General features: G+C 43.1%; 1 protein-coding gene and 1 long non-coding RNA gene across 3 annotated transcripts in view; one reads left to right on the plus strand and one right to left on the minus strand.

Moving 5' to 3' along the window:
- The window catches only part of ABTB2 (ankyrin repeat and BTB domain containing 2), a 421,711-nt gene that overhangs the window by 119,715 nt on the left and 277,824 nt on the right, over positions 1-24,172 (plus strand). The gene's annotated exons all lie outside the window — the stretch shown is intronic.
- Positions 5,967-8,003, minus strand: LOC144826330 (uncharacterized). Of its 2 annotated transcripts, XR_013609788.1 has the most exons (6): positions 7,933-8,003; positions 7,761-7,816; positions 7,568-7,677; positions 6,848-6,966; positions 6,676-6,755; positions 5,967-6,231 (listed from the first exon to the last, which is right to left on the minus strand). It is a non-coding gene; the product is annotated as an uncharacterized LOC144826330 (long non-coding RNA). The 2 variants fall into 2 exon arrangements; XR_013609789.1 differs by lacking the exon at positions 6,848-6,966.

Consider the following 24,172-nt stretch of genomic DNA (forward strand, 5'->3'; position numbering starts at 1 on the left):
CATGTGCCAATGTAAACGGTCTTATTGTTTCTTTTGCATGTTGTAAATATTAAATTTTTATGTGCATTGACAGCTACTCGCAGCACGGTTTGTGCTCCATCAACAACAAAATAAAGAAAAATAAAGCCTGTGTACATTCACCCACTCAACCAGGAGGCACCCTAAACCTAAAGTTTAGTTTGCAAAGCTCTGCTCTATAGTAGAACTCTAAAGATTCAGGTTCAAATGTAATACTTCATCCGCTCCAGTTTGAACTCTTCTGCTAGCAGGCCTGTTCATCCGGCTACATATTCTGAACGTCGAAAAAAAAAACGAGGTTGGATGCTGTACTCAAATATGTAGCTGTAAAACTTAGGAGTTATCAGATACATATATGTATTAACTGCCTAGTTAAGTTAACCCTGATATTATTCTCCTGTAATAAACACCATAATCGTGGTCTTCTAGACCGCCATTCCCGCCACCTTGAATTGGTCCTTGGGATTCTGTTCTCAAGAGGATGGCTTAGCAGCAATTGCCGCCATCTTGACGTGGTCCTTGGGAATCTATGACATAATATCGACAGACAGAATATCTACCTACAAAAATATCGATACAAAAATATCGAAGTCAAAAATATCGGAGTTATATCTTCATAAAGGTAAGTACAAAAATATCAAAATTTTAATATCGTAGTACAAAAATATCGAAAGTAAAAATATTGTTTTTTTAAATGTATTAATAATACTGTAAAAATAGTTTAAAAATACATATAATTTTACAAATATTAAATAAAAACATTAAAACATATTTAGAAAATTATAACTAATACATATACATTTAAAATAAATTAAAAACTAGGGAAAGCGTTGGATAGCGTAGGGGTAAAAATTACTATTCCCACTCCAGAGGGTGCAACAGTAGGGAAAGCGTTGGATAGCGTAGGGGTAAAAATTACTATTCCAACTCCAGAGGGTGCAACAGTAGGGAAAGCGTTGGATAGCGTAGGGGTAAAAATTACTATTCCCACTCCAGAGGGTGCAACAGTAGGGAAAGCGTTGGATAGCGTAGGGGTAAAAATTTCGATATTTTCGATACTAGTAACATACATACCTTAAAAAAAACGATATTCTGTCTCTCGATATTTTGGACATCGATATTCTATACCATCGAAATTAAAACATCGATATTATTGTATATCGATATTTTAATTTCGATATTTTGTCTCACTACCGGTCCTTGGGATTCTGTTCTCAAGAGGATGGCTTAGCAGCCATTGCCGCCATCTTGAAGTGGCCCTTGGGATTCAATTCTCAAGAGGATGGCTTAGCAGCCATTGCTGCCATCTTGACGTGGTCCTTGGGATTCTGTTCTCAAGAGGATGGCTTAGCAGCCATTGCCGCCATCTTGAAGTGGCCCTTGGGATTCAATTCTCAAGAGGATGGCTTAGCAGCCATTGCCGCCATCTTGACGTGGTCCTTGGGATTCTGTTCTCAAGAGGATGGCTCAGCAGCCATTGCCGCCATCTTGAAGTGGCCCTTGGGATTCAATTCTGAAGAGGATGGCTTAGCAGCCATAACCAACATCATGAAGTGGTCCTTGGGGTTGTGTTCGCAACAGGATGGTATAACAGCCATCGCCGCCATCTTTGAGTGATCCTTGGGATTCTATTCTCAAGAGGATGGCTTAGCAGCAGCCATTGCTGTCATCTTGAAGTGGTCCTTGGGATTCTGTTCTCAAGAGGATGGCTTATCAGCAATTTCTGCCATCTTGAATTGGTCCTTGGGATACTGTTCTCAAGAGGATGACTTAGCAGCCATTTCTGCCATCTTGAAGTGGTCCTTGGGATTCTGTTCTCATGATAATGGCTTAGCAGCCATTGCTGCCATCTCGAAGTGGTCCTTGGGATTTTGGTGGTGCCCAGGTCTAGGCCACTAACTACTGAGAACATCTTACTGTTTCTCCCATCCTGCATGTACCTCTAGGATGTAAGTAGTAGGCAGCGAGACAACAGTTGAAGGGACCTCCTAGCAGGGCGTAAATGAATGGGGCACAGGAACACCTGACAATCCGGGATGCAAAAATACTTGACAAAGGGAAGTGAGTGTAGGACAAGGGAGCCTTTCATGTAATCGAGAGGAGACACAGGATCACTGACCATTAGGGAGTGAGAAAAAGGGGTGTTGTAATCACTGCCAAGCAGGAATTGTGAGAAAAGTGCAGGAATTATGTCAAGCATATAATGAAAAAAAGAAATACCAAAAAAAAGAACAAAGTATAAATAAGTAATATAAGGCCATTTGATTCAATGAATGGACAATCCACAAAGAAATATAGTGGATAGTGACAAAATTTGAGTGGGCAGTTCGTGTCCTTCCCTACGATAAAACTTAAAAGGAATGATATTTATCTCCATACCAGTTTAGAGTGAGCGGGTTATCCATATCACCCCAACGGATAGACAAACGTGTGAAATAGTGTGATATGGAATTTTGCTAGTTATAGTGTCTACCATCCTGATGAAGGCATAAACAGTAAGACTGCCGAAACTATTACATCATAGTCATTGTTCAGAAAATGACTAGGAGACATAGAAACTACATGGACCAAATATTCTCCCCCTCACCACACGTTATTAAGTAGAAATGCATGAGAGTGTGCTTGGGCCAGGTTTTAAATTAGGATTTCTGTAAACCCTGTTGCGTTCTATGGAGTTGTGTATCATATAGATCTAGTATGATAATGTATGTATTACATGCTTGAAAAAATTGATGAAATACATTATTTTTGTAATTTGATATATAATCAAAAGATTGTTTTAGCCACTACCTTAATGTCTGTGGCTTTGTGTAATAGAGCTTCGGTATGTGAATTCTAAAGAGACCAACCCGGTATAGTGAATATCAGGATCACTGACCAGCAAGGAGTGAGGGAAAAAGCCTCAAAAATCATTCCCCAATAGGGAGCTAGAGAAAGAGTTGTTTGGAATCACTGACAAGCAGGGAGTTAGACAAAGAGGTTTCACTGATAAGTTAAGGGAAAAGTTTAAGAAAATAGCCAGAAGTACAAGTGGAATTTAGGAGCAGGGATTAGAGAAATTAATGCAGGTGGTAGCAGTAAGTAATAAGAGCGAAAATGATTTAAAAGTCTCATCTCCAGAAGACACGGCATTTCTTGCGTAAACCCTGGATGACATAAAATCACGGATGGTACTATACCACCTTTAATTGAACCCCCAGACAGCAGAGTTCTTTTTGCTCTCCCCTCTACACAGTAGCATCCCAGTCCAAGCCAGGCTGGATGCTTCTACTATGCTTGGTCTCCAGCACTCCTTTGCAGATGCCAAATCATTCGGCTACATCCTGGACACAAATCTGAGCCTGAATTTTCACATAAACTCCCAAACCAAAGGAGCCCATCACAATAGACAGACATTAAGAGGGCAGGGCTATCATTAGTACTTTTCAAGACAGAGCGACAGGAACTCTTTACCTTGAAACCCTTTAACATCCTCGTGGCCTCAATAAAGGCAGCCTCCTTTACAGCAACTTTCCCTTGGTTCAGGCACTTGGATCTCTAAACGCACGCCTCAATCCTGACCATCCTAAAATGGATGCCCTTCAATGCAAGACTTCTATTCAAAATGGCCTACTTTGTCCACAAAACCTTACGTGGCTACCGTGGCCTCAGGACAGTGTTTCCCAAACTGTGGGTCGGAGCTGAGTTTTGGTTGGGTTGGAAAAGTCTGAGCAATATCTAAAGATGCCTTGAAATTCAGTGTTTATCTTGACACATTTACAATGCTTTAATGGCAGAGGTCCACTGTCAGGCTATGTCTTCTAACAAGTTTCCACCTATTGTTTCTACATGGGGTTGGTGCTAACATTTCTTTCTCAGACTGCAAAGTGAGGGGGGTTTTAGTGAATCAAATGGCAGTCTTAGGATGTGGTGTAATAATAATAATAATAATACCGATATTTATATAGCGCGAACAGCTACCTCGCGTGGAGGTGTCCCGGCGCTGAAAAAGAAACCGCAGAACCCAAGAGGAAATGCAGGGAGAGGTACTAGGCTTTCTGTGTAAAGAGCCAGGTCTTTAGGAGTTTCCTAAAGATGGCTTCTGACGAGGCAGATTGGATGGCAGCGGGTAGGGAGTTCCAGAGCTTCGCAGTGCCTACCGAAAAAGATCTGCCTCCGAGTCTCGCCCTTCTCGCTCGTGGTACGGCCAGTAGGATCTGCGAGTTCGAGCGCAGGTGTCTCTCTTGGTGGTAGCGGGGGAGTCGAAGTTTAAGATAATTGGGAGAGTTCCCTTTTTGTGCTCTGTACGCTAGGGTGAGCGCTTTGAATTTTACTCTGCTCGCCACTGGGAGCCAGTGCAGCTCGTGAAGATGCGGAGAGATGTGATGTTTAAAAGGCACGTGTTTTATCAATCTCGCAGCCGCATTCTGCACGCTCTGTAGGCGTTGTGTCAGATATTTCGGGAGGCCAAGATAGAGGCCGTTAGAATAATCCAGTCTGGATGTGACTGTCGCGTGGACCACCGATTTGCGACAGTCAGTTGGTAAAAGGGAGAGGAATTTTCGGAGGTTGCGGAGTTTATAGTGGCAGCTAGAGGTGATATGTTGTATGTGGGATGAGAAAGAAAGCGTCTCGTCCCACCACACACCCAAATTTTTTGCCTTGGTGCCAGGGGTGGGAGCAGGACCCATTTCAGTGGGCCACCAGAGGTCAGGGGAGGGTGGAGTACTTTTCCCAAAGAATAGGACCTCGGTTTTGCTAGCATTCAGTTTTAGCTTGTTAGTGTTCATCCATCTGGCAACGTCACTAAGACATCCTTTTATTTTGCTGAACGCTGCTTCTGACACCTCAGCGTATGGGAAGACTAGTTGTGTATCATCCGCATACGAAATCGCCTTGACCCCCCATTTGGCGATTAAGGTAAAAAGTGGGGCCAAGTAAACATTGAAAAGTAGCGGGCTGAGGGCGGACCCTAGCGGGACGCCACACCACAGTTGTTTAGGTTCAGAGGAAAAGGCGCCCAAAGCTACTTTCTGAGAGCGGTTAGTCAGATAGGAGTGCAACCAACTTAGTGCCGTGTCCTCTAGGCCAGTGTCCTTCAATCTGAGCAGCATTCTACCATGATCCACAGTATCGAAGGCAGCAGATAGATCCAGGAGCACCAGCATAGCCGATGCTCCTGAATCCAGTGACCACCTGATTGACTCAGCCACCTCAATGAGGGCCGTTTCAGTGCTGAAACAGGCCCTAAAACCAGACTGTGTTTCGTGTAGTATGCCTCTTTTTTCGATGAAACTATTGAGTTGGCGTTGGATGAGTTTTTTAAGCATTTTTCCCGGGGCTGCTAGTAGGGAGATGGGTCGGAGATTACTCAGATCATCGGGGCGCCATTAGGTTTTTTTTTCAATGGAAGAAGAGTGGCATGTTTCCAGTAGTCGGGGAACGTGCCAGTCTCGATAGACGTGTTCCAGATGTGTAGGAGTGGCCCTGCCGTGACGTCCGACATCGTTTTCCATAGTTTGGGGGGACAGGAATCATCAGGAGCACCAGATTTGCATTTGAGTAGTTCTTTCACTGCATCCTCGTGGGTGATTGGGAGGAACCGAGTTAAGGGAGGGGTCGCCATCTCAATGATATCATGGTCTGCCATAATTGTAGGTTCGGAGGGGGTGAAGGAGTCATAGACCTTCAGGATTTTTTGGTCAAAGAATTATAATTTCTAACACACAACAAAATGTAAATAGCTGTAAATAAACTATGTGCCATTTTTGGAAAAAGGGGGACCCCTACACACTGTTCCGTTTGCTATTCGTAGGGAGTACGTAAACAAGTAGGAAAGAAGACTGTATAGAAAACCAATTATTGTTATACTGCCCTAATTATATATATACTCATAATTTTGTGCGACCTTGAATAATTATTGACTGAAACAAAATGATATATCAAAATTTAGAGACCATTTTATTTATAATTTTTTTCCTCTTTCTATATTATTTATCATTTTTAACTGTTTTCTTTATATTATTTACATAAATTACATTCAAATACATACATTACATATATTCACATAACAACACAAAAGAGGGAAATGAAAAGTGCTATACGATATATTCGGTCGGTGGAAGATTTGAAGAAGGCAATGCGGTGGAATGAAACTACGCGCGTTTCGGCCAGTGGCCTTCGTCAGGTGACCGTCATTCGCAAGTTAAAGACATGGCAATGTGTAACAAATACCTAAAATAAACAAATATATAAAATACATATATAAATATATCGATCGTTATTGTACAAAAATTCTTACATCTTAAAAAACTAAAGGGTCAGTAATTACATTTCATGGTATATATAGCAGCAATGGACATCATGATTTTGTCAGACTATATTGTCCTTTAATATTTCACTTGTTATTCACATTAGACATTTCCAGTTTCTATAATATCAATTTGTAAACCTACTCGTATCCTTATGATAACTGTCTCTATTGTGTGTATCAAATATACAACACCAGATGTTGTAAGCTAAACGATCAATATCTCACATTTCACAAATTTCTTCACCTTCTAGTTTATAACCTATTTTTTATATATATAGATAGAGTATAGGTTAGAGAGAAGAAAAGAGAAGCATACAACATAGATTTACAGAAGAATGGCACTAAGTTGACTAACTATTACTCACAGATGTGGTATCTAGTGGTGCTTCACTTTAATATTCCCAATACTTATTGTTCTTGATGACAACGTTTCATTTGTACTGTACTGTAAAGAAAAAAGGTGTTTTATTTAAAGAATGGTAATGGTAAAATATTACACGAATTAAAGTTGGTTTCTGACTGTGCTCAAAATGATACCTTGCGGGGATCTTTTACAAGTCCCTGTAGTTAGTGGACATCTGCGTACTGGACAGGATATTGTATCCTTTGAGAAGAGAAACTAAGGATGTTTCCTAATTTAACTGCTGTGTGTCGACCTGAGATGAAAATCAAAAAGATGGACACTTATAGCTGGGAAAAGTACCAAACAGTTCAATTTGTTTAGTCTCTATTTGCTTCTAATGAATAAGTTGGGGGTCGCGTAACTATGCCTCGTTTCACTACTATTCCGCATACGGTGACCGCTTGTGTATTGTCGTTAATTATATACAAGTTTAGACTCAAAGCCAATAGGTAGCCTCCATTTATATATGTGTCGTAAGATATATATGCATTCACGGGTACATTTATTCAAGCCCTCGTGTTAAATTAAAAAACAGATGTAATCACTGGTATATTTATTTAAACCCTTAATTTGAATAACAGATGGAATAATACATTTCTATTGTGGCTCAATTGTATTAAGTGCATAAGTATCCTTGATACAACAACAGTATGTTAATAAAATCTTAGGTCAAAGGTGCAGACTGGAAATTCCTAAACTGGCCGTCGGGGGTAAGGCTAAACTGATTGCAATAGTATATGACTTTTATTATTTATTATTATTATTATTAAAGGGGTTTGTAAAGCGCCTGGTGACGCCTCCCGGCTTTTATACCGACTTCGAATGTAACACTTTAGAGAAATTAAAGCTAATACCTTTCACAGTGCCTTGATTTAACTGCAGAGGACTCGCTCGTTTATGTCAACATTCTTATTTCGTATTCCAAGCCAAAGACATCCGTCTAATTATTTATCGCTCTGAAAAACTACCAACAGTAACGTTTAGTTACATATTTGTCCATATAGGGGTACTTATACTATGTCGTCTAATTGTTCTGACCGATATTACCTGGTATAGGTCTGATAATCAAATGTTCTTTGTTTGTAATCTGTCGGTCGGATTGTCTAAAAAGATAAAGACAATACAAACAGAACGATAATAAGCCTCTGCACTTCTTTTGCAGTGGACAACGTTATATATATCCCAATGAAACCCGACTGTTGCCGATATCTGAACATACCTTCACTTTTTTGTGGCTTTACGTAACATGGGGGTTCTCGTCTGGCATCTACTTGTCTTCACATCCAAATGTTTTAAGTAAGTGTCTCTGTGTTACGGACTACCATCCCGCGCATTTTCGCTAATGTTTGTCTGCTGTTCTATTATTGGCTGGCGCATCTATGTGACGTGTATTCGTTTCGTGGGGTTTGCTGTCAGAGGCGATTCCTAGTCGATCAAACTATAGAAAACGGACTAAGCTGTTGTCGCTTGGTCACATTTTTCACTCCTATAGAGATAGACAGCAGACTCGATGGTTTTACTGGTGATTCCTCACCATGTAGAAACATTTATTTAAATGTAGCACCACATGTGTCAATAACATTTAATTGACTTAGACACCACATATACGAAATTATAATGAAAACTATTAGAGGAGATTCCTACTTGGTCAAACTATAACAGAACGGCCTAGGCCGTTATCGCTTGGTTACATTTGCCACTCCTACAGAGATAAACAACAGACTTGGTGGTTGTATTAGTGATTCCCCACCATGTATAGACACTAATTTAGATATGGCACCGCTCGTGTCAATAATGCTAGGTTGACTATTGCTACCACATATATGACATTCTAGCGGTCGTATTTTTGTAATATAGGGCTGACTAAATGGTCAATCAAACAATTAGTAATTTTCAATCTGAAGACATAATATGTATCAGTATTTCGTCGTTAATATATCAGTTCGGAAACATAAATATGATCATATGGTAGATTTTATCCAAGGAATATCAGAGTTCTACCATAGTCGGTGATATATCCACGAAGGAACTCGAAATGGACCATTATATGATGGCTTGTTCCCAAGGGATTTCAGAATTTAATCCTGATCTTACTGTATCCAGAGTAAATATCCAATATACTTCACGTTTCCGGCGAATTTTATCTACACAGATTCCTGGTTTTACCACAATTTTTTCTAACACTGTCCACCGTCTTTCTTCTGGTGTGTGGTCACATTCCATATAGTGGGCTACTAGCGGGGCATTCATTTTTCTTGTACGAATTGCTGATTTATGCTCAGTGACTCTTGTGTACACTGAGCGAGAGGATTCTCCAACGTAGCCTTTATTGCATGGACAAATTAACAAGTATACAATATTTGTGGTCTTGCAATTTGTCATACAGGTCAGGGAAATAGAGATGCCATTAAACTGTAGGTCTTTAGTCTCAATGGCTTGTGGACAGATCTTACAAATTCCACACTTGTGGTTGCCTATTACCGGAGCCCCGGTAATAATGTTTCTTTGACTTCTTTCCTTCATTGTTGGCATTCGTGATCTGACTACTAAGTCTTTTAGGTTTTTGTTTTTCCTGTATGCAAAGAGGGGTTTCGGGATCATTTCATTACTGGTTTTATTCACATTCAATACATGCCAGTTTGAATACAGGATTTGGCGGATCTGGTTGTTCAACAGGGAATGTCTGGTTACAAAAAAACACCAAACTAGCATCTCGCTTGGTTTTAGTGGTTGTAAGGAGATGTTGTCGGTCATAGTATCTTGCTCTTTTATATGACTCGCGTATTAATCGATGTGGGTAACCCCGTTATTTGAATTTCTCCTTCATTACAGCAGCCTTATCATCGTAGTCAATTAATCTTGTACAATTTCTCCTTAATCTAAGGAATTGACTAAATGGTATACTATCCTTTTGTGATGTTGGATGGGAGCTGCTGTAATGGAGGAGTGTGTTCCGAGCAGTGGGTTTTACGAAGAGATCCATGGCAAGCTGTGTGCATCCAGCAGTTAGGAAAGCAAAAATGAAGGATACTTTTTGTAATTCTGAAGGGAGCTGGAAACATAGTTTTCAATAGGATCAAAACAAATAATGATCTTCTAATTAGTGATGCACAAATGATAAATATTCACAGAACCCCCAATTTACGCAAATTATCATTTGAGTGTTGTATGCTATTTAGTTTTATTTGTAAAGCTGTAAGCCTGTTTAAAGATAGTGTTTTTTTCAAGGAAAATGTGCTGTCTGTAAATGACAATGCGCTACCACATGATGCTTTAATTACATTAAAAAATTGAATATGTGATGTTACAACGCATGCAATTACAATGCATGCTTTTACAACACAGTCTTTACATCATAACTACCATTACATGCTACTACAACGCATTTTTAAAAATGACCATTACAACGCATACCATTACAACGCATACCATTACAACGCATACCATTACAATGTAAACCATTACAAAGCATAATACCTTTTGGGCAACTGTAGGGTAAGTGTTGGATAGTGTAGGGGTAAAAATTAGTATTCCCACTCCAGTAAATGCAACAGTAGGTTAAGTGTTGGATAGTTTAGAGGTAAAAATTGCTATTCCCACTCCAGTGAATGCAACAATAGGGAAATTGCTGGATAGTGTAGGGGTAAAAATTACTGTTCCCATGTACCCCAAACCCACACCCACCCTAATACTAAAAAAATACCTTATAATGCGTTGTAATAGCATGTGTTGTAATGGTATGCGTTGTATTGGCATGCGTTGTAGTGACATGCGTTGTAATAGCATGCATTGTAATGGCAAGCGTTGTAAAGGAAGTTGCGTTTTAACAGTTGCTCTGTAAAAGGTAGGTAATTGTAATAAATGCATTGTAATAGATGTTTCCCTAAAAGATCACCTCTTCTCCTGATGTCCATTAATGGCAGGTGGGACGCGAACGTTCTTCGTTCTAAAAAGTGGGTTGTGGCTCTAAATAGTTTAGGAACCACTGCATTAGGAGCTCTTACACCCTCAGACTCGAACCTCCGCTCTCAAATAAAATGATAAGTCGCAAACTCGCGAAGCGCACCCAAAATGAGGGACTCCAGCCTTCCTGCTCTTAGAACTAACCCTACTTTTATACTTTAAAGCAAGGTCGCAGAGCCATACTCCTCATGTCTGTTTAATTTTTAACTGGATAATTTTCAGCTATTCCAAGACGCAAGGTTGCTTCTTTCTTTCCCAGATTTGTAGAGTGAGTGCACACTCAGCTTCTTGGTGCAGGAGAAGTAATATACCAAGCCAACAGGAAAAGGAGGGAAGTATTACATTTGTTGGTTCAAACCCAGGTTGTGATACCTTTTCTAACCTTGCCTAGCTTGGGTGCTGCTTGGTAGACAGCTGAGAGGAAGTGCATAGTGTTGGGTCCGCAATGGAGGAAGGCCGGCCTGCCCAAATAACCTTTTTATTCTCGCTCATGACACAATGAACAGGAACTGGTGGACAGAGCGTAGGGACTTGTTTGGCTAATGGTGTGAGAATTTAGATATCAGGCGCGCACCCCCTCCCTGAACACCCACAGGAAGACCCTCAAGACCTGGCTCTTCAGCTAAACAGATCTGGGGACAGCCCCCTTCCCCACCTCAGCGCCTTGAGACCCTCACTGTTGAGTAGCGCGCTTACTAATCCCTGATTGATTGATTGATTGAAAAAAGGAGGACTGTGTTGGCATAAAATCTTATGTACAATTGTGAGGATTCTGCTAATATTAATATTTTTTGTAAATTACACCTTATAAAAATTCCTATAAAAGTGTGACTTGTATTGACTTTTACTGTGTTGTGAAGTGCTTAGTTACCATGTGGGTCTAAGTTGTACTATAATACCCAGTGGCTCTCGCCACTGAGTAGTTATAGTTTAGATGCATTTCCATAGGAAATGCCCTTTTTGTGTTGCTTATAACTATGGTGCCTTTAGAGGAATCTACACAAAACTTTCCCAAAAAAGTGCTACTTTTTTACTAGTTGCACGTGAAAAGTTTCAAGGTGATCCGCCAAGTGGATGCCGAGAACAAATGGGGGTCCAAATATTTGTTTTCCCCATTCATTTTTCCATGGGAACTGTAGAGAGCTACAGCCCAAATTTGCCAGAAAGCAGCATCTTGGTCCATAAAGATTGCTATTGTTATTTGGTGTAAATCCGGTCTGTACCTTTTTAGAAATTATTGCTCAAAAACTTTGTATACACACGGCAGAGGATTCGGGGGACCTAACAGTTCTCTTGGAGAGATTTGATTGTCGGCAGCCACCTTAGGACTCCGGATTCAGTTCCGAGTCCTAAAAAATGTGGAAAAAAGATACGAGGTACCCCCTATCTGGAGACAAAAACGTTTGTAAGAAATGCTGCCTCTAATTTGCGGAGGCTCTGCGAATCAGCGCCAATATTTTTTTTAATATACTCCAAACAATGGTTCATGAGTAATATAATGATATCCGCAAGGATCTTGTTCGCGCTATATAAAACCTTCAAAATAAATAAATAAATAAATAATCAGACATAACTAAAATAAATAGAAACAAGCCCACCAAAAAGTAAATGAATACCACAATGGCACAAACAACAAATACATAAGTGAATACTCAAATAAATGTAATATGGAAACACAAGGGCGCACAACCAATTACACTCACAAGAATTACATTTACAAAACATAGACCTATGTGAAATCAAAAGACAGTGGCAGAGACTAATAAACAAATCACAATATACACAATACACAATACAAAAATAATGTGATCTCTGATTTGTGCAATGTACAATGCGTCGACGGCGTTTCAACCTAAAATTCCTTTCAGGGTCATCATCAGGACAAATTAGTTTCAGGAGCAAAAGCGACCACTTGATAGATTTTCTTCACGGTCTTTCAAAACGTTGAAGGGTTCTCCACCTATGCTCAGGGCCAGACTGGGAACCAAACCCGGCCCTGGCAAAGTGCTCGGCCGGCCCCAGCCCCCCTTCTGGGGGTTAGGGGAGCCGCCAAGCTCTTTGCCAGGGCCGGTTTTCGGCCAATTTTGTTACAGGGCCGATTTTGCAGCTATACCGGCCCACACCCGTGCGGCGCACCGGGGGATTGCCCGGTGCCCGCTACGGCCAGTACAGGCCGTAGCCTGGTCTATGGTACCAAATAATTTCCAACAGGGGGACCTGGCAGTTTCTCGAAGTTTCAAAGAAGGCGAATATTCGAAGTAAGAGTTAAAAAGACGATTTGGTGACTCAATTAATGCAGAACATGCTCATCAAAAAGTGGTATGGGCACCACCATGGTGCAGAAAATTCAGAGTTTCATAAATTCAAGGGCATGAGTCTCGCGAACTGTATTCCACCGAAGACATCAGCGTGTCTTAATAAAAGCCCTAGGATGAGCCAAGACACGGGAGGTGGCAACATTTTTTTGTTTTTTGGGTGAAGAGGGGCCCCATACATCGTACCAACACCATGCACTGCTTATTACCTTAAATACTACATCACTCATTATATCGTCTATGACATCACTGACTGTAACATTGATAATAAATATATTTATGCGAACTTAGGGCAGGAGTTAGAGTTACTAGAGCTAACTATAACTGGTGAATTTTAGTGATCTTGTGCATTTAACCCGTGATGTTGTCACTGAAATTCTCAACTAACTCTAATGTTAGTTTAACCTTTGTTGTTTTCAGTGAATACATCTGTAAATAAATAAGTAAACAGGGAGTTAAAGAAAGATGTGGTGGGGCCTGTGACAGGTCTGAGGGGAAGGACTGATAGAAGGGTAGTAGGAGCCATGCGTATTGTAGGCACAGGGAGTGCGGAAATGGGATGCAGGAGGTACTGACAAGCAGAGAGACGGACGAGGAGGCGCCACTGACTTGTCAGGAGGAGAGATGGAGTGAGAAGGGCTCACAGACACTGCGCAGGAGGCAGACGCAGGGAGTGCATGAAGGGTGCGCAGGAACACACCACAAGTCAGTACCTTGGGATGCTGGAGGTACTGACAAGCAGGGAGACGGACGAGGAGGCTGCACTGACTTGTCAGGAGGAGAGATGGAGAGAGAAGGGCTCACAGAGACTGCTCAGGAGGCAGACGCAGGGAGTGCATGAAGGGTGCGCAGGAACACACCACAAGTCAGTACCTTGGGATGCTGGAGGTACTGACAAGCAGAGAGACGGACGAGGAGGCGCCACTGACTTGTCAGGAGGAGAGATGGAGTGAGAAGGGCTCACAGACACTGCGCAGGAGGCAGACGCAGGGAGTGCATGAAGGGTGCGCAGGAACACACCACAAGTCAGTACCTTGGGATGCTGGGGGTACTGACAAGCAGGGAGACGGACGAGGAGGCTGCACTGACTTGTCAGGAGGAGAGATGGAGAGAGAAGGGCTCACAGAGACTGCTCAGGAGGCAGACGCAGGGAGTGCATGAAGGGTGCGCAGGAACACACCACAAGTCAGTACCTTGGGATGCTGGAGGTACTGACAAGCAGAGAGACGGACGAGGAGGCGCCACTGACTTGTCAGGAGGAGAGATGGAGTGAGAAGGGCTCACAGACACTGCGCAGGAGGCAGACGCAGGGAGTGCATGAAGGGTGCGCAGGAACACACCACAAGTCAGTACCTTGGGATGCTGGAGGTACTGACAAGCAGAGAGACGGACGAGGAGGCGCCACTGACTTGTCAGGAAGAGGGATGGAGTGAGAAGGGCTCACAGACACTGCGCAGGAGGCAGACGCAGGGAGTGCATGAAGGGTGCGCAGGAACACACCACAGGTCAGTACCTTGGGTTGCTGGAGGTACTGACAAGCAGAGAGACGGACGAGGAGGCGCCACTGACTTGTCAGGAGGAGGGATGGAGAGAGAAGGGCTCACAGACACTGCGCAGGATGTAGACGCAGGGAGTGCATGAAGGGTGCGCAGGAACACACCACAGGTCAGTACCTTGGGATGCTGGAGGTACTGACAAGCAGAGAGACGGACGAGGAGGCTGCACTGACTTGTCAGGAGGAGGGATGGAGAGAGAAGGGCTCACAGGGACTGCTCAGGATGCAGACGCAGGGAGTGCATGAAGGGTGCGCAGGAACACACCACAAGTCAGTACCTTGGGATGCAGGAGGTACTGGCAAGCAGGGAGACGGACGAGGAGGCAGCACTGACTTGTCAGGAGGAGGGATGGAGAGAGAAGGGCTCACAGAGACTGCTCAGGATGCAGACAGTGCACGAAGAGTGCGCAGGAACACACCACAAGTCAGTACCTGTGAGATGCCAAGTTTGTAATCTTGTTAACGAGGCAGTAAAACAATTAAATATCCTATAGAGCAGCAGTACAGCAGAACGCGAGCAGCTTGCTGGTATATATTTAGAACTCTTACCCAACCAATCACGTTGCGCTATGAGGCCCACACACCTCGCTGGCAGGCGCAGGGGTGATGGTTTGGAAACACATGTGTAAGCAGTGCTAACAACACCGGCAGCGCACAGAACCGGTCTGTTCCGTGTGAATAAAGCGGGTTTCTTTTAATTGGGGAGCCTTGTGCTGAAACGCAGCTATGCTTGCCTTGTGCCTCTGCTCTGGCAGGACGGACCTGCGGCTCGCAAGGGCCTGTCTCTGGCTGTTTTCTGACAGGTGATATGTTTGTATGGCTGCGGGAGTCCGAGGGGGTGTTTAACCCCGGAGCTGTGCCCTTTGAACTCTGGTGTCAAAGGGAAGGAGAGCCCCTCTCCAGGATCACAGGGACAGCTGCTCGTATTCACCTCCCTGGGGTCATTAGAAGCCCTTGGAAGTCCTGGAGGGCCCCATGACTCCCCCCTGGGGTCCTCTTTCTGCAGTCTATTTGCATCCTGTCCGTCTACTTTTATTTTCGTGGGCCCCACTCTCCCTCGTGTCGTGTAGCTGCCAGGCTGTCACGTGTCATGTATGATACATTCTGAAAGTCACCAGCTTCCCAGAGATGCTGGCTGCCTGTGTGTCGTGACAGGGGCAGAGAGCCAGACCCCATTTCTAGCTAACAGCACTATGCATGCTGGGAGATGAAGTTTCACTTTTACTACTTTTGCTCATGATCCTAGAAGTCCCAACATTCTAAGACACTGTTATATGAAAAAAATAACATGACTTACAGAAAGGCTCACTCGTCATAGTTCATATGACATATACCCACATATAATGCTACCTGCTTTGACCATACATTCAACGGTAAAAGTAAACCTACATATCCAGAATGCAATTTGCGGTTGGCTAAAAAGCCGCGTCTGGCTGGAGGTCTTACTCAAAATGACACATTTACGTGCAAGCACGTTTTGTAACAAGATTGTTTACCATATTATGTAGTTCTTACTATAAATAAATATACATATAACATTGTCGTAATGTTTTTTCCCTTCCAATCTGAACCTGAAATCCTTCTACCAGTGCTATGTTCTCTGTGTCTTGTACATACATGTATCTGTGTCACTTGTCTTGTAAAGCGCTCTGATATCCTCGGATCTAACCAGCACTGTATAAAAGTCTCAGAATAAAGGAATAAAGCGCCCATTGGCACTTAAATAACATATTTTATTATCAGCTGTAAAAATAAGTGTATCTGCGGCTTGCACACTACACCGGAGGCTCACAGCAGTCTGTTACCAACAAAGTCATCTTACCAGTTTCTTAGTTTTTTTCCTGAGTAGCATAATGAGTATAGCGAACCGTGCCAGCAGGGCCTTGGGGCTAGCACGCGAGGCCTGGGAAACCACCAGGATTGTTGCTTTTAAGTGTAAACAAAGGCATGCACAGTGTAGCTGCTGATAGGGGGTGGCAGGTGAAAGCTGATACTGCAAAAAAACTGTAAGACTCTAACACACAAACTGAAAACATCGTGCCCTTACATGAGCGGGAGAAGGATGCGCCTAGAGGCTAGTGCTGCCAACTCTGGAACCTTGGGAATTCGGCGCTTGACGCAACATCGTGTGATTGTGAGCAAAATGATAAATCACTTCATCAGCCTGTGCCTAAAATCATGTGAAAAGGAATTGTGTAATTCCCACTTGGGGTGCACAGTGATGAGTGTGGGGAATGTAGGAATTATATACAGGCCACATGTCTTGAAGGGAGAATGTGCGAGAGTGGGGTGGCTATATATGTATTGCCTGTTTTCTGAATCCTTCTCTGACACGGTAGCCAATATAATAACTTACCTAGCTCACCACCTTTTACTGTATATAATTTTCCCCAGTTTCTCCCTCTAACTCGCAAATTCGACTTCTGTGTTCTGATTTCTTCAAAAGTAGACATTTGTTGGAGTTTACAGTCTTGAATTTCATAAGAAAACAAGGATATTTACCGACAAGCCAGCACTTATCAACATGGTCAGGTGAGTGAGGACTGTGTGAGTAACTCACTCTGCCGCTGGAACTTGTCCGAAAGACCACTAGATCACCCAGGGTTTACTTGCAACCTTTGTAAAAGAAAACATTACAGGGCGGCTGTACAGGCCAAACCCGAGGCTGGAAGATGGTTTAGCGAGTTAACACTCACCACTGACACATGCAGTGGTCTGGTAGTTAGGATTTCACGTCCCAGTAAGGCCAACTCAGGTTTTTTTCCTTCTGAGGTCAATAATTTGGGTACCAGTAAACTGTTTACCAGTAATGTGATATTTACATCACTTTAAAAAGTCAGATCTGAATGCTGTGCTCTTTTTTGACTGATCAGGGGTTACAATGCCCAACTATTCTGGCCTTCAATTGATTCCACTCATTTGGTATTAAAAAAATATTGACGTTCTGCTGTGATCTTGCAATATTTCAGCACTAATCAAGACTCTATCCTTACCAAAGACTTATTATTAAAAGATGAAGCAGTTAAGCACTGAAGAACCGTCCACTTAATCTATAAATATCGCTAAACGTGTGTTGGCTTGTGTGCTTCTAGCAACACCAGAAGTCCCTTATTTTATCTTGCTATCTTGAGTCCTTTCTGCCATTCAGTCCTCTGTCTGTCTATTCTTACTCTACACAGAGACGTTTAAAGGCATGGGCAAAGTGGGCTCTGGTCCAGGGCCCCAGCCTTTCAGGGGGGCCCCTGATAGAGCCGGCTCTGTTGTGCATAAAGTCTTGTCCTTGTGACCTTGAGTAATTCTTAAACAGATGGTTTTCCTATACATTTCTTTTAATGTGGCTGTTGTGTGAGAGTCTATTATAAATATTTTACTGAGAAATTATTGTTTATATTTCATGCTACATCGATAACAAAGTTTTTTTAGAGCAAGACAGGACCTCACATATGAGAAATAGGAGGGTGTCACAGATTATTTGCAGTAATAGTAACGCGTCACAATTCCTAATATTAGATGTAAACACATTTAGAATGAGTATGAGATTGACTGTGCACTGTCAGTGACCTGGCCAAAGAGTGCACGAAAGAGCTGAAATTAATCATAAATTCAAAGTTATTCTGAGCAGGGGCCCTCAAAATACGTTTGCCCAGGGCCCCCAAAATCATTAAGATGTCCAGGACTCTACAGCTGTTGAAATAAATACTATTTGAAGGGATTTTTTGCTACTCTCTCCCTCTTTCTCTCAATTTTCAGTGACTCACATTATATTTAATTAAGTTGGGACACCGACAATGTTTTTAGACGGGCACTTTAAGCAGCAGCAAAAGAGGGCTCAGTTATGTCGAGTGGCGACGGCGTGGCTCGAACCCTGGCCTGCTGGCTCCACAGCTTGGACCAGTGCTGGAACGCAGCCTTTCTCTTTTGCACTCATGCGTGGCCCTGGCACCAGCTTGCACAGTCCTCGGGTGTGCCACTCACGTGCCAGGCGGGCACCGGCGCACAAAGACCCAAGGGCACATTGCAGACAAGATGGATGAACCTATTGTAGATTTCCTTGCATCCTCCTCCAAGGGTGTGCCCACAAAAATGGGCGAGTGCCTCCCTAAAGCTGTGCCAAGCAACATCTGTCAGAGCGAGCGCAGATTTATGAACCAGGGGAAATGCTCAATTACTCCCGCAGATCAGAGGGCTTATGAAGATGGCACCGGGAGGATGGTGCCCTGGCGAGGAGCCGTGCCTGTCTCCACCGCTGATGGTCTTGTGGTTTCAGGGTGCTGTGGAGCAAATGCAATGCATTCCTTGGTAATCCCCTCAGCAGCCTGACTGCTGGGGAGGGGTATCGGCCCCACTGGTAACCGGTGATAAACAGCTGCTGCAGAGGAGCTACTGTCTGAGTGGCTGGAGAGGTGCCTCTCTGTCGAATAATGTCTGCAGGTGAATAGTTTATGTGTGAGGTTTACTAATAGCATTCAACATCCATGACAGGGCAAGTTAAAAAAAAATAGTATTGGTAAAGCAAATAAGTCTGAATTTGGCAAACCAGCAATGCTGTTTAATTTATCATTTTATTTTGCAAACATATGAATCAAAATGTTAAAGAAATAAAAAGTGAAAATGCAATCCTTGAAAGGTGATGAAATATTAAAAAGTAATAAGAAGTAAATATGCAACACTTTACAGGTGGTGTACATGTTTTTTTTTAAGTTAGGAAATGGCATATCACTAAAATATATTGTAAAAAATGAAGTGAATGCAGAATGAGAGCAGGGGTGGCTCTCCAACTCTTGCACTGAAGTAGACTTCTTTCTAAGAATGTCCATGGACGCCAAAGCAAAATGGCGTCAAGCAATGAAGAGAGCCAATGGCAGAAGGCGGCTACCCCATCCAGCATGTTGTGGTGAGCAAATTATGAATGACACCTGTAGAGACCAAGAGCTGAAGAGGGCCGACCTAAACCTCATGTATGTATACATGTGTGTGCGCTTTTGTTATGATCGTTTTTGAAAAACACGAGGCTCATAAAACAACTAAATCTGTGTTAGGACAAACCCAAAAATGTGTGTGCGGGGGGGGGGGGGGGGGGAGGGTTGTATCAACTAGAAGAATACTGTTCCATAATCACCTACAACCACCTGTTTACCCCTTCTACTGCAGGCGTGCATTAGGAGATGTCACCCTGGAATCTAGAAACAAGCAGAAGATGGGGTAATGCAAAATGCATCTAGCCTTGAAATTTGCATATCCATACCTTAAAATTGTGGTATGATTTGGGGGTAAAAATTGTCAATAAAAGGAGCAAGGAGAGGTTGGTGGAAAGGGTGGATGAGTGTTGGAGCAGAAGACTTTTTAAAAAAAAAAATATTCCGACATAGGGCCCACACCCTCTAACATGAGAGAAAGTGAAGCAACTCAAAAAATATTTCTCTATTTTTGGTTTACCAGGTAGATGTAACGAACTCCCCAATAGGTCCCTTCAGTTTCTTGTACCTAAAATTGGAACGAGGAAGACACCCACGTTTAGCCAATAGCAGAAACACAATTCCATACCAAAATAAGAAACTTTCTTATTTTATGTATTAGTAATAGTAATAGTAATAGTAACACTAATAGCAGTACCTTTCCTCAAATGGAATACCTAAAACTGTCTAAGAACGGTAGGCACTGCAAAGAGCATCTTTACAATGCATTTTATTTTGCATTTAATATGAAGGAAAACTGAGAATTGGATGTGTTTGGTGTCAGGCACGAAGCAGAATTTTAACTCAGTCATTGGAATGTTTGGGCGGTTCAAGTTTAACAAAATAGGAAACAAAAGGGAAATAAAATCTGCGTGATGCTACTGACTGGGTACCATGGAATGTTGGAGAATCCCCCGCCCGGGCACCTCTGGTTCCCCCGAGTCTGCTGCAGCCAGGGCTTGGCAGGGCCACTGATCTGTCTCTGAGTTGCCTCTTCTCAGCCCCTGTTTCTCCTCCCTGGATTAGCTCTGCAGTCACACTGTCTGGGCTCTGGAGCCATAAGAGACTTGGCACTGCGCCTCAGAGATGGCACAGCTCTGTGGGGCTGGAGTCTGACATTTATTCTCAAAATTAAACGCATATTTTACTAAAAAGATATGCGCCTTGGAATCCTTTACGCACGGTTATTTTATGGCCGAGATGCCCAGACGACTACTGTGTTGGTTGTGTGGGGTGTGTAGATGTGATCTCACGTGTATCGGGATTTCGAGGACCTTGTCCCATTTATGATAACTTATCAAGTTATTTACTGTTGTAAAGCGCTCTGATACTTTCGGGTCTTGCTAGCGCTGTATAAAACTCACAAATAAATACACAAAATTAGAGCTTTGCTATATATAGAGTATCCTTCTGCAGATGGAAGTGTACGTTCTGACATTCCCTGAAGGTTCTGTTCAGACTAACCCTGCTATTTGTGCAAACACAGACTGAATGGTGTCTTATAGCTTGAATAACAGGTGTTATAACTGGGAAACAACCTTTACAACGCAACTTTTACAACGCACTACCATTACAACGCAACCTTTACCACGCATGACACTACAACTCATAGAATTACAACTCCTGTCATTACAAAGCATACCATTACAACACATACCATTACAACACATAGTACCATAACACTATCCAACACTTACCCTACTGTTGCACCCCCTGGAGTTAGAATAGTAATTTTTACCCCTACACTATCCAACACTTACCCTACTGTTGCACCCCCTCAAGTTAGAATGGTAATTTTTACCCCTACACTATCCAACACTTACCGTACTGTTGCACCCCCTGGAGTTAGAATAGCAATTTTTACCCCTACACTATCCAACACTTACCCTACTGTTGCACCCCCCTGGAGTTAGAATAGTAATTTTTACCCCTACACTATCCAATACTTACCATACATGCAATGTAATAGTATGTGTTGTAATGGAATGCGCTGTAAAGGTAGTTTTAAAAAATTTGTTGTAATGGCATGCGTTGCAATGGAATGCGTTATAATGAGTGTTGCGTTGTACAAAATGCGTTGTAAAGGTATGCGTTGTAAAAGTATGCGTTGTAATGTCATACATCCGTTATAACTACTCAGCACAGTGGTACACATATTTTTTACCTCAGAAGGTTGAAATGTCACAGAAGCCATTTTTCCGGAAATGTTTACATTTGGTTTGAATCCAAAAAAATCAGACACCCAAGTTTGGTCAGGAGAAGGGGGCTTGGGAAATTCTGTGTATTTTATAAAACATTTTGGTTTGGTAATTTCTGTCACATTTGACTAATTTTTTCCAAACTCTCTCAAAGGGGAGCAGCGGGTGAGTGGGTGGGGGACGTGTGGAGGGTAAGCCAACCAGGGGCTGATATTCTAGGAAGGTAGCAGCACAAGAGAGAGAGACCAAGAATACATATACATTCTCTTGGGGAGCGTAATAAAAAAAGTATTTCCCCAAATGCGAGCAGTGGAAGGAAACAAATCAAAAGCATGCTGAGGAGGCTATGCTCCAGTGGAGGGACAAACACATTAGTGGAATGTGAGCCATCAAATAAACTTGCAAATTAGAGCGACAATAAAGCCCTCAAATGGGAAGAAATGGGCAGACTCTAGGCCAACTCTAAGTTTTTGGTTTGGGCCAGGAAATGCTTGTTGTCTCAATGGCCCCATGAAGTTAACCCGTTGCGTGCTGCCATCGGCCGTTGGCCGACGGCAGCACTACCTCGCTAGTGCTGCTGTCGGCCAACGGCCGACGCGGCCCTACCCACCTTTTAGAACGCCCACACTGCACCGAAATAACGGCCGCGTTAAACTCAGTATCACATCTAGATATTATCCCTTTTCTGTTGAAATTATCTTTTTTTTACAGGTATGCATAGTCAATCAGGAGGCACTGACATTTTACCCACTGGACTCTGGTGCACAAATTTTTTCTAGGGCCTGTAGCGGATGCTGTTGTGGAAGAGTGGCAGGGCTACAAAATAAAAAATAAAAAAACAGCCTGCAGCCGGCTGCGTTGTACTCTTCTGCTCCTCACCTCCATAGGCTACCAAACTCCACCGAGGCCACTCCTGGCAGCGTCGGGATTGGCCTGTGCGCTCTCAATTTGCACTCCCAGTGAGACTTGGAGCCTGAGCCTGATGTCTCCAACCCAACAATGCAGCTCTGGTTGGTGAGGGCTACAGTGCGCAGGAACAGGGCCGGACTGGGAACCGAAACTGTCCCTGGCAAACTGCTCGGCCGCACCCCCTAGGGTGGAGGTGGGGAGCGTTGAGCTGTTTGATATGGCTGGTTTCGGACGATTATGTTACAGGGGACGATATTGACGGAGCCCCAGGGGACCTAAATCAGCCGAAATGGTGGTGTGGCACACCGAAGGTTCAAAGCGTATTCTAATTGGTAATCCAAAAAAGATTTTTAGTGCTTTTATGGGCGCCTCAGGACTGTATCTCTTCCAGCTAGTAGAGACAGACTTGGAAACTATAACGCAGGGGGCGTGGGAGGTCCCACGCGGAATCCTGAGGAGCACCTGAAGGTCTTTGCCTTAAGAATTTCAAACTTTACTCGGGTTTAAATCCGGAGATTTATTGTTCAAGTTTAATCCAAGTGGTTATATATTACAGTTCATATAAACAAACGTGGATATTTCACTTGTTTCAACATATAGGTTTCAAACTGTGGTTGATCCCGTGGTTAATCCCAATGCATTTCGGGGTAGATCACTCCTAGAACGCGTGGTTTCGGATCCCCTGATGAAGGGACGGTGGTCCCGAAATGCATTGGGATTAACCACGGGATCAACCACAGTTTGAAACCTATATGTTGAAACAAAGAGGGTCCTTTATGCAGCAGAAGGCCCAGGTGCTCTCTGTGACTGGGAGCTGTAGATCAGAGAGAGTGGCGGCCATCTCGAAAATAGCAGAAACACTTAGAACACATAGAGAAACCCAGCCTGATGTCCTGAACATCTTCAAGAGAAGCAGTGCCTCAACACTACACGATGTAGTGTTGAGGCCCTGCTACTGGGGGACCTTCAACAAGAGTGCAGGAAGCCACTATGGAGTGCTTCAACCCGCTGGCATGTAAATTGGACTACATATTGGCGGCTACTCAGTAGAACATTGATGGCATCTTGGAGGTGGTACAGGCCAACTGTTTGAAAGCTGTCACCTGCACAGCAAATGTAGTGGGTGTAGATGGTAGAGTGCAGAGTGCAGAGGTGGTCTTGGGCTAGGGTGACCAGACGTCCCGGATTTGCCCGGACCGTCCTCGTTTTTCACCAGCTGTCCGGGCAGATGTCGGCAATTTTGTCTCATGTCCCGGTTTTTAGAAGTGGTCGACTGAAACAGTGATAGGCACTTTATTGGGTGTTCTAAAGCTGTGCTAGTTAGACACTGTTATAAGAAAGCAATTTAATTAATAGGTATGATTTTGATTGTACAAATTACATCGTATTTGCTTTCTTAATGCATCTTCTGTGATCCTATGTTGATGACAGCTGTCATGCTGCGCCATTCCTTGGATGAAAAATTGTAGTCCTTCTTCTATTTTCCCCAAATGTCCCGGTTTTTGGTTCTCAAGATCTGGTCACCCAATCTTGGGCTGTACATACAAAGAGCAAAGAGGGCCTT

This window comes from Lissotriton helveticus, chromosome 3_2, assembly GCF_964261635.1.
Source record: "Lissotriton helveticus chromosome 3_2, aLisHel1.1, whole genome shotgun sequence".
In the NCBI taxonomy this organism is placed as follows: Eukaryota; Metazoa; Chordata; class Amphibia; order Caudata; family Salamandridae; genus Lissotriton; species Lissotriton helveticus.